This window comes from Equus asinus, chromosome 20 (assembly GCF_041296235.1).
Source record: "Equus asinus isolate D_3611 breed Donkey chromosome 20, EquAss-T2T_v2, whole genome shotgun sequence".
Lineage (NCBI taxonomy): Eukaryota > Metazoa > Chordata > Mammalia > Perissodactyla > Equidae > Equus > Equus asinus.
The window spans coordinates 1,183,744-1,194,729 of NC_091809.1; positions in this window are offsets into that span (position 1 = coordinate 1,183,744).

The window sequence follows — 10,986 nt, forward strand, 5'->3', positions numbered from 1 at the left end:
ATCTGTCCCTTTAATAGCCTAGCCTAGGCCAATCCTCAGACTGTAACCATGCGGCCACCCTGGGGGACATGTTCACCGTGATGTCATAAGCGACCTCAAAATTCGAAGTTGTCCTGACAACCTCCGTGCACACAGAGTTTCACAGCCATCTCAGACCAGTCTGACTCCTCACCCTGTCTAGGTAGGATAGTTTTCCTTTTTCTGCAATTGTTGTCAGTTTCTATCTTTCTCCTTGAACTTCGAAAGGGCTCCTACATTCTCTCTAGACACTGGTTTCACTCCTGTAAGATTATCCTGGGTTTTATCTCTTATATCTTGGGTAGATGGCAAAATGGGTGGACCTTACCCAGAAAAAGTCCTGGACTCCCTCACAAGTTGAAGTTGCCCAGGGAATGTTCTGATGCACAATGATGGCGTCATCTCGTGGCACTCTGCCAATTCCACCTTGGCAGGTCACAAGTTTTCCTTCCTTCTGCCTTTGGGAAGTGTACCAGATACTTCCATAGATTGTAATATTCTTATGGTTCCTTTTCTTGTGCGTATTGATAACGTATCCTCACAATTGCTGCTTATTTATGATCTCTGCCCGCACCATACCATGAAATCTATATTTCCTAACACTACTAATGTGATATGCACTCGTAATGTGAAACAGTGAGGCCCGGGCCGCCCAAGCGGAATGTGGGCACTTACCTGCTCCACCACAGGGCCGGCCCTGAATTGTACTTTTGGACCAACCTTTTGCCTGAACTTGGGAAGACGTGGGCCTGTTTGGATTATTCGTGAAGGTGATTAGTAATAACATCATGGACGGTAACATTTTCCGTTCGTTCATGGGTTTAGGACTGATCATGTTCTCTTCGTAGTATTCCTCTTCACCTATTTGGAATGGTCTGCCTTTCTGTAGCATCTGTAAGCATTTGGAGGTGATTTTCCATCCTTGGAAGTTCACCTTCTGTAAACTCTTTCCGCCCCCAAAGCTTTATGACATCATTCTGGACCCCTTTTTGGATTTTTGATTTGAGGTGAACTTATAGCCATGACCCTGCATTAGAACGTACTATAACTTCCAGATTCACATCCTCATTGCTTTAGACTTCTGTGTAGCTTACATCATCTTCACCAGTGTAAGACTAATCACAGGCCCTCACCACACACTTGTGCCTAATCTTCTCTTTCACCCTCCGTCACCGCCCCTCTTTGCCTCTGGGAGCCCGCATACAAATGTTCAGTGCCACCTGTTGGTTAGTGCTTGCTTTTTCTTCTCCTTGTAAGTGAGATTCTATGGTATTTGAATTTCTCACTGGGGCTTGTTACACTTCCCCTAAAACCCTCACAGCCATTCTGGTGGTCACAAATGGCTGGATTGCATCATTTGTTCCGGCTGAGTGGTATACCATTGTGTGGCTATAGCCCATCTTCCTTCTCCAATCATCCCTTGCTGGACACCAGGGTGCTTTCCAAGTCTTGGATATCCGGAGTAAGACTGTGGTGAACACAGCCATGCACATGTCTTTATGCGGTAGTCTTTCTGACTTTTTTGGATAAGCAAGCGGCAGATTAATAGCTGGGTCATACGGGACATGGATACTTAAACTTCTGAGGCAGTTCCACACCTTTGGCATCGTGGCTGCACCGGGTTACACTCCCACCAGCAGTGCAGGAGGCTTCCCTTCTCTCCACCTCCTCTCTGACACTTGTTATTTCCTGTCTGCTTCCTTCTAGCCATGCTGACCACAGTGAGCTGCCATGGCCTTGCAGTTTGGATTTGCATTTTCTTGAGACTTAATGATGGTGAACAAGTTTTCATGCACCTACTGGCCCTCTTTCTGTCTTCTTCGGAGAAATCTCTGCTTCCATCTTTTGACCAGGTTTTCATTGGCTTGTTTTTTTTCTTGTGGAGACGTGCGAGTTGATTGTATCTTTGGGCTTTTCACCCCTTGTCCGATGTGTGGTTTGCAAACATCCTCTCCCAATTGTTGTGGTGTCTTAGTATTCAGTTGATGGTTTCCTTGAGTGGGCAGAAGTGTGTGCATTTGATGTGGTCCCGTTTGTTTCTTGTTTCCTTTGTTGCCCTTGCCCAGTCAGACATGCTTCTTCCAAATAGGTGGCTCAGACAGATGGCAAAGAGCACTCTGCCTAGGTCTTCTCCTACAAGGTTCACGGTTTCAAGTCTGCCATTCAAGGCTTTAATCCACTTCAGGTGGTGTGTGTGCCAGGTGTAACATCATGGTGTACTCTCGTTGTGTTCCATGTGGCTGTGCAGGCTTCCCAGCACCGTTTATTGTAGAGACTCTCCTTTCTCCGCTGTCTCCACTTGGCTCCCTGGTCCAAAATGGGCTGTCCATGTAAGTTTGAGTTGGGCTCTGGGCTCTCAATTGTTTTGCATGGGTCTTCATGCCTGTCTTGGGGCCCAGACTGTGCCGTTTCGGTACCTAGCGCTTCGTCCTCTATGTTGAAATCAGAAATTGTGACACGTGCTGCTTTGTTCGTTTTCCTGAGGATTCCTTTGCCTAGTCAGGGTCTCGTGTTGCTGGCTAGAAACTTTAGGATTCTCTCTTCTTCTCTGTGGCAAATACTGCTGCAACTTTGACTGGGATTGCATGGAATCCAGAGATTCCTTACTGCGGTATGAACCTTTCAAGTGTGTTAATCCTTCCATTCCTAGATCCCTCGATATCTTTTTTTTTCTTGTGTCTTCTTGAGTTTCTTTCCCCAAAGGTTTGCTAGTTTTTGAATTAACATAGAATTCACCTGTTTTGCTAAGGTTATTCACAGAGATCCTATTCTTCGTAATGGCAAGCTCCTGTTTTTTTGTTTTTTTTTTCCTTAGCTTCAGTTTTTCTGTTCTTTGCAACTTTTAATTGGTTTTGTTTTGGCACAAGTGCATTGCTGTGCTCACGTCTGCTGGCAATGCTCCTGTATTTGCTGTGGAAGTCTGGCCCTGTCCAACGTCCCTTCCCATCTGCCTCTACTCTACCTCGGACGCCTGCACCAGAACAACTGAAGCAGTGGTGAGGGGGCCCAAACCGAGGATTCCACCCAGCCCATACTGGGCCACAGACCCAGAAGGTGCGGACCTCACCACTGCACCACCGGCCGGCCACTTACATGTTCAGTGGCAACGTGCAGTTGAGTGCAATGGGAGTTAAATATACTAGTGAGCCCAACTCTAGCACTGTGTAGATGAGGCTAGGTTGTTTTTCGGGTCCATTGTGATGTCAGAGGATTTGTCATAATTGTGTCTCTGAGGTCCAGCATGCTTCCTGGATACAGGTTTCAGAGCCTGCTTGGAGCAGTCTCATAACTCACCCTTCCCAGTTAGCCCATGCTTGACCTTCGCTGCCGTTTTTTGGCTTGTGAATTTCTCTGACTTTCAAACGTTCCAGCAGAGTCTGTCTAAAGACGGACATCATCTTTCATTGTGGATAATTCAGGTGTGATTTCTGTTCACCTTCCATTTTCTGGGTCCTCTTTTTCTTTTCCATAGTATACTCGTCATGGTCTTTCTCAGCTATCTCCCTTAGACATGCTTATCAGTCCGTTCTCCTCCATTCCAAGGGATTAGTTTGTATTTCGTTAATCGCTGTATGTTCTCTAGGGTGAGGTGTGAGTGCTTTCGTGACTCTTGGTTGTTGTCCTTGAATTTGCACCGGTCACTTGTAGGACTCTTGGCTACCCTAGCCTAGGTCAAACTAAGCACTGAGAACACGTGGTCATGTGGGTTGGTTTGACATCCTGAGATCAGAAACTCCAAATTCGAGGTGGTCCTGGCAACCCCCTTCACGGACACAATGTTTCCAAGACAACTTAGACAAATCGGATGAATTCCACTCTCCAGGAAAGATATTTTTCTGTCTCTTTTCCGGATTTGGGAAGTTTCGAACTTGACCCCTGATCCTTGAACGTTCCCCTAGATTCCGTCCAGATACGGGCTTACTTAATTTTTATAGGGTGTGCCATTTGTTTGCCCTACATCCTCTACCCTGGCCTGTTTATTTTTCTTGAAACACAACTGTAAAGTTCTAATTTTCGTGCAACTTCCTTACATATGGTGTCAAAACACATAATCAATAATCCTTCTACGGCAAGAGGTAGGGGGAGAGAATTTCGATGGAGGCAAACAGAGCACACTAGCCTGGGAGGGCAGCCTTCACGAAGGAACGAAGCCCTGTGGAAGAGGGTGCTTTTCAGCACCCTTGTAGAGCACTTCCAAACAAAGAGACATACCCCAAGCGTGACAGGGCTCCATTCCTTCAAGGCTTCCAAGACATCTCTTGGGACACATTACCATGTGCCCAGTGGGCCCACGTGACACCAGAGCTTCGGAAAAAGAGACTGACCTTCAAAGAATGCTATGGGCCTTGGAAAGGAGGCATCGATTCTTCTCTTCAATGTCCTCAAGACATCTTTCTTGACTTTGCATTATGCTTAAGGCACAAGGGCACTGTAGGTGTGATGAACGCCAAGTCCGGCCACTTGTTTCCAATGAAGTTGCAAGCTTGAATCAGCATGACCTCCCCATAGACTTGAATAGATGACAATGTTCTCCTCTCCGTGCCTGTCCCTCTATTCTCACTTGTGGCCTAGGGTTCCTTTCTTATCCCTTGCATCAGACTCTGTTTTATCTCTTCTAGTTTCTGTGCCTGCTTTCTGTTTGCCAAACCTGTTTCTGGGTATCTGTCCCTTTAATAGCCTAGCCTAGGCCAATCCTCAGACTGTAACCATGCGGCCACCCTGGGGGACATGTTCACCGTGATGTCATAAGCGACTTCAAAATTCGAAGTTGTCCTGACAACCTCCGTGCACACAGAGTTTCACAGCCATCTCAGACCAGTCTGACTCCTCACCCTGTCTAGGTAGGATAGTTTTCCTTTTTCTGCAATTGTTGTCAGTTTCTATCTTTCTCCTTGAACTTCGAAAGGGCTCCTACATTCTCTCTAGACACTGGTTTCACTCCTGTAAGATTATCCTGGGTTTTATCTCTTATATCTTGGGTAGATGGCAAAATGGGTGGACCTTACCCAGAAAAAGTCCTGGACTCCCTCACAAGTTGAAGTTGCCCAGGGAATGTTCTGATGCACAATGATGGCGTCATCTCGTGGCACTCTGCCAATTCCACCTTGGCAGGTCACAAGTTTTCCTTCCTTCTGCCTTTGGGAAGTGTACCAGATACTTCCATAGATTGTAATATTCTTATGGTTCCTTTTCTTGTGCGTATTGATAACGTATCCTCACAATTGCTGCTTATTTATGATCTCTGCCCGCACCATACCATGAAATCTATATTTCCTAACACTACTAATGTGATATGCACTCGTAATGTGAAACAGTGAGGCCCGGGCCGCCCAAGCGGAATGTGGGCACTTACCTGCTCCACCACAGGGCCGGCCCTGAATTGTACTTTTGGACCAACCTTTTGCCTGAACTTGGGAAGACGTGGGCCTGTTTGGATTATTCGTGAAGGTGATTAGTAATAACATCATGGACGGTAACATTTTCCGTTCGTTCATGGGTTTAGGACTGATCATGTTCTCTTCGTAGTATTCCTCTTCACCTATTTGGAATGGTCTGCCTTTCTGTAGCATCTGTAAGCATTTGGAGGTGATTTTCCATCCTTGGAAGTTCACCTTCTGTAAACTCTTTCCGCCCCCAAAGCTTTATGACATCATTCTGGACCCCTTTTTGGATTTTTGATTTGAGGTGAACTTATAGCCATGACCCTGCATTAGAACGTACTATAACTTCCAGATTTACATCCTCATTGCTTTAGACTTCTGTGTAGCTTACATCATCTTCACCAGTGTAAGACTAATCACAGGCCCTCACCACACACTTGTGCCTAATCTTCTCTTTCACCCTCCGTCACCGCCCCTCTTTGCCTCTGGGAGCCCGCATACAAATGTTCAGTGCCACCTGTTGGTTAGTGCTTGCTTTTTCTTCTCCTTGTAAGTGAGATTCTATGGTATTTGAATTTCTCACTGGGGCTTGTTACACTTCCCCTAAAACCCTCACAGCCATTCTGGTGGTCACAAATGGCTGGATTGCATCATTTGTTCCAGCTGAGTGGTATACCATTGTGTGGCTATAGCCCATCTTCCTTCTCCAATCATCCCTTGCTGGACACCAGGGTGCTTTCCAAGTCTTCGATATCAGGAGTAAGACTGTGGTGAACACAGCCATGCACATGTCTTTATGCGGTAGTCTTTCTGACTTTTTTGGATAAGCAAGCGGCAGATTAATAGCTGGGTCATACGGGACATGGATACTTAAACTTCTGAGGCAGTTCCACACCTTTGGCATCGTGGCTGCACCGGGTTACACTCCCACCAGCAGTGCAGGAGGCTTCCCTTCTCTCCACCTCCTCTCTGACACTTGTTATTTCCTGTCTGCTTCCTTCTAGCCATGCTGACCACAGTGAGCTGCCATGGCCTTGCAGTTTGGATTTGCATTTTCCTGAGACTTAATGATGGTGAACAAGTTTTCATGCACCTACTGGCCCTCTTTCTGTCTTCTTCGGAGAAATCTCTGCTTCCATCTTTTGACCAGGTTTTCATTGGCTTGTTTTTTTTCTTGTGGAGACGTGCGAGTTGATTGTATCTTTGGGCTTTTCACCCCTTGTCCGATGTGTGGTTTGCAAACATCCTCTCCCAATTGTTGTGGTGTCTTAGTGTTCAGTTGATGGTTTCCTTGAGTGGGCAGAAGTGTGTGCATTTGATGTGGTCCCGTTTGTTTCTTGTTTCCTTTGTTGCCCTTGCCCAGTCAGACATGCTTCTTCCAAATAGGCGGCTCAGACAGATGGCAAAGAGCACTCTGCCTAGGTCTTCTCCTACAAGGTTCACGGTTTCAAGTCTGCCATTCAAGGCTTTAATCCACTTCAGGTGGTGTGTGTGCCAGGTGTAACATCATGGTGTACTCTCGTTGTGTTCCATGTGGCTGTGCAGGCTTCCCAGCACCGTTTATTGTAGAGACTCTCCTTTCTCCGCTGTCTCCACTTGGCTCCCTGGTCCAAAATGGGCTGTCCATGTAAGTTTGAGTTGGGCTCTGGGCTCTCAATTGTTTTGCATGGGTCTTCATGCCTGTCTTGGGGCCCACACTGTGCCGTTTCGGTACCTAGCGCTTCGTCCTCTATGTTGAAATCAGAAATTGTGACACGTGCTGCTTTGTTCGTTTTCCTGAGGATTCCTTTGCCTAGTCAGGGTCTCGTGTTGCTGGCTAGAAACTTTAGGATTCTCTCTTCTTCTCTGTGGCAAATACTGCTGCAACTTTGACTGGGATTGCATGGAATCCAGAGATTCCTTACTGCGGTATGAACCTTTCAAGTGTGTTAATCCTTCCATTCCTAGATCCCTCGATATCTTTTTTTTTCTTGTGTCTTCTTGAGTTTCTTTCCCCAAAGGTTTGCTAGTTTTTGAATTAACATAGAATTCACCTGTTTTGCTAAGGTTATTCACAGAGATCCTATTCTTCGTAATGGCAAGCTCCTGTTTTTTTGTTTTTTTTTTCCTTAGCTTCAGTTTTTCTGTTCTTTGCAACTTTTAATTGGTTTTGTTTTGGCACAAGTGCATTGCTGTGCTCACATCTGCTGGCAATGCTCCTGTATTTGCTGTGGAAGTCTGGCCCTGTCCAACGTCCCTTCCCATCTGCCTCTACTCTACCTCGGACGCCTGCACCAGAACAACTGAAGCAGTGGTGAGGGGGCCCAAACCGAGGATTCCACCCAGCCCATACTGGGCCACAGACCCAGAAGGTGCGGACCTCACCACTGCACCACCGGCCGGCCACTTACATGTTCAGTGGCAACGTGCAGTTGAGTGCAATGGGAGTTAAATATACTAGTGAGCCCAACTCTAGCACTGTGTAGATGAGGCTAGGTTGTTTTTCGGGTCCATTGTGATGTCAGAGGATTTGTCATAATTGTGTCTCTGAGGTCCAGCATGCTTCCTGGATACAGGTTTCAGAGCCTGCTTGGAGCAGTCTCATAACTCACCCTTCCCAGTTAGCCCATGCTTGACCTTCGCTGCCGTTTTTTGGCTTGTGAATTTCTCTGACTTTCAAACGTTCCAGCAGAGTCTGTCTAAAGACGGACATCATCTTTCATTGTGGATAATTCAGGTGTGATTTCTGTTCACCTTCCATTTTCTGGGTCCTCTTTTTCTTTTCCATAGTATACTCGTCATGGTCTTTCTCAGGTATCTCCCTTAGACATGCTTATCAGTCCGTTCTCCTTCATTCCAAGGGATTAGTTTGTATTTCGTTAATCGCTGTATGTTCTCTAGGGTGAGGTGTGAGTGCTTTCGTGACTCTTGGTTGTTGTCCTTGAATTTGCACCGGTCACTTGTAGGACTCTTGGCTACCCTAGCCTAGGTCAAACTAAGCACTGAGAACACGTGGTCATGTGGGTTGGTTTGACATCCTGAGATCAGAAACTCCAAATTCGAGGTGGTCCTGGCAACCCCCTTCACGGACACAATGTTTCCAAGACAACTTAGACAAATCGGATGAATTCCACTCTCCAGGAAAGATATTTTTCTGTCTCTTTTCCGGATTTGGGAAGTTTCGAACTTGACCCCTGATCCTTGAACGTTCCCCTAGATTCCGTCCAGATACGGGCTTACTTAATTTTTATAGGGTGTGCCATTTGTTTGCCCTACATCCTCTACCCTGGCCTGTTTATTTTTCTTGAAACACAACTGTAAAGTTCTAATTTTCGTGCAACTTCCTTACATATGGTGTCAAAACACATAATCAATAATCCTTCTACGGCAAGAGGTAGGGGGAGAGAATTTCGATGGAGGCAAACAGAGCACACTAGCCTGGGAGGGCAGCCTTCACGAAGGAACGAAGCCCTGTGGAAGAGGGTGCTTTTCAGCACCCTTGTAGAGCACTTCCAAACAAAGAGACATACCCCAAGCGTGACAGGGCTCCATTCCTTCAAGGCTTCCAAGACATCTCTTGGGACACATTACCATGTGCCCAGTGGGCCCACGTGACACCAGAGCTTCGGAAAAAGAGACTGACCTTCAAAGAATGCTATGGGCCTTGGAAAGGAGGCATCGATTCTTCTCTTCAATGTCCTCAAGACATCTTTCTTGACTTTGCATTATGCTTAAGGCACAAGGGCACTGTAGGTGTGATGAACGCCAAGTCCGGCCACTTGTTTCCAATGAAGTTGCAAGCTTGAATCAGCATGACCTCCCCATAGACTTGAATAGATGACAATGTTCTCCTCTCCGTGCCTGTCCCTCTATTCTCACTTGTGGCCTAGGGTTCCTTTCTTATCCCTTGCATCAGACTCTGTTTTATCTCTTCTAGTTTCTGTGCCTGCTTTCTGTTTGCCAAACCTGTTTCTGGGTATCTGTCCCTTTAATAGCCTAGCCTAGGCCAATCCTCAGACTGTAACCATGCGGCCACCCTGGGGGACATGTTCACCGTGATGTCATAAGCGACCTCAAAATTCGAAGTTGTCCTGACAACCTCCGTGCACACAGAGTTTCACAGCCATCTCAGACCAGTCTGACTCCTCACCCTGTCTAGGTAGGATAGTTTTCCTTTTTCTGCAATTGTTGTCAGTTTCTATCTTTCTCCTTGAACTTCGAAAGGGCTCCTACATTCTCTCTAGACACTGGTTTCACTCCTGTAAGATTATCCTGGGTTTTATCTCTTATATCTTGGGTAGATGGCAAAATGGGTGGACCTTACCCAGAAAAAGTCCTGGACTCCCTCACAAGTTGAAGTTGCCCAGGGAATGTTCTGATGCACAATGATGGTGTCATCTCGTGGCACTCTGCCAATTCCACCTTGGCAGGTCACAAGTTTTCCTTCCTTCTGCCTTTGGGAAGTGTACCAGATACTTCCATAGATTGTAATATTCTTATGGTTCCTTTTCTTGTGCGTATTGATAACGTATCCTCACAATTGCTGCTTATTTATGATCTCTGCCCGCACCATACCATGAAATCTATATTTCCTAACACTACTAATGTGATATGCACTCGTAATGTGAAACAGTGAGGCCCGGGCCGCCCAAGCGGAATGTGGGCACTTACCTGCTCCACCACAGGGCCGGCCCTGAATTGTACTTTTGGACCAACCTTTTGCCTGAACTTGGGAAGACGTGGGCCTGTTTGGATTATTCGTGAAGGTGATTAGTAATAACATCATGGACGGTAACATTTTCCGTTCGTTCATGGGTTTAGGACTGATCATGTTCTCTTCGTAGTATTCCTCTTCACCTATTTGGAATGGTCTGCCTTTCTGTAGCATCTGTAAGCATTTGGAGGTGATTTTCCATCCTTGGAAGTTCACCTTCTGTAAACTCTTTCCGCCCCCAAAGCTTTATGACATCATTCTGGACCCCTTTTTGGATTTTTGATTTGAGGTGAACTTATAGCCATGACCCTGCATTAGAACGTACTATAACTTCCAGATTCACATCCTCATTGCTTTAGACTTCTGTGTAGCTTACATCATCTTCACCAGTGTAAGACTAATCACAGGCCCTCACCACACACTTGTGCCTAATCTTCTCTTTCACCCTCCGTCACCGCCCCTCTTTGCCTCTGGGAGCCCGCATACAAATGTTCAGTGCCACCTGTTGGTTAGTGCTTGCTTTTTCTTCTCCTTGTAAGTGAGATTCTATGGTATTTGAATTTCTCACTGGGGCTTGTTACACTTCCCCTAAAACCCTCACAGCCATTCTGGTGGTCACAAATGGCTGGATTGCATCATTTGTTCCGGCTGAGTGGTATACCATTGTGTGGCTATAGCCCATCTTCCTTCTCCAATCATCCCTTGCTGGACACCAGGGTGCTTTCCAAGTCTTCGATATCCGGAGTAAGACTGTGGTGAACACAGCCATGCACATGTCTTTATGCGGTAGTCTTTCTGACTTTTTTGGATAAGCAAGCGGCAGATTAATAGCTGGGTCATACGGGACATGGATACTTAAACTTCTGAGGCAGTTCCACACCTTTGGCATCGTGG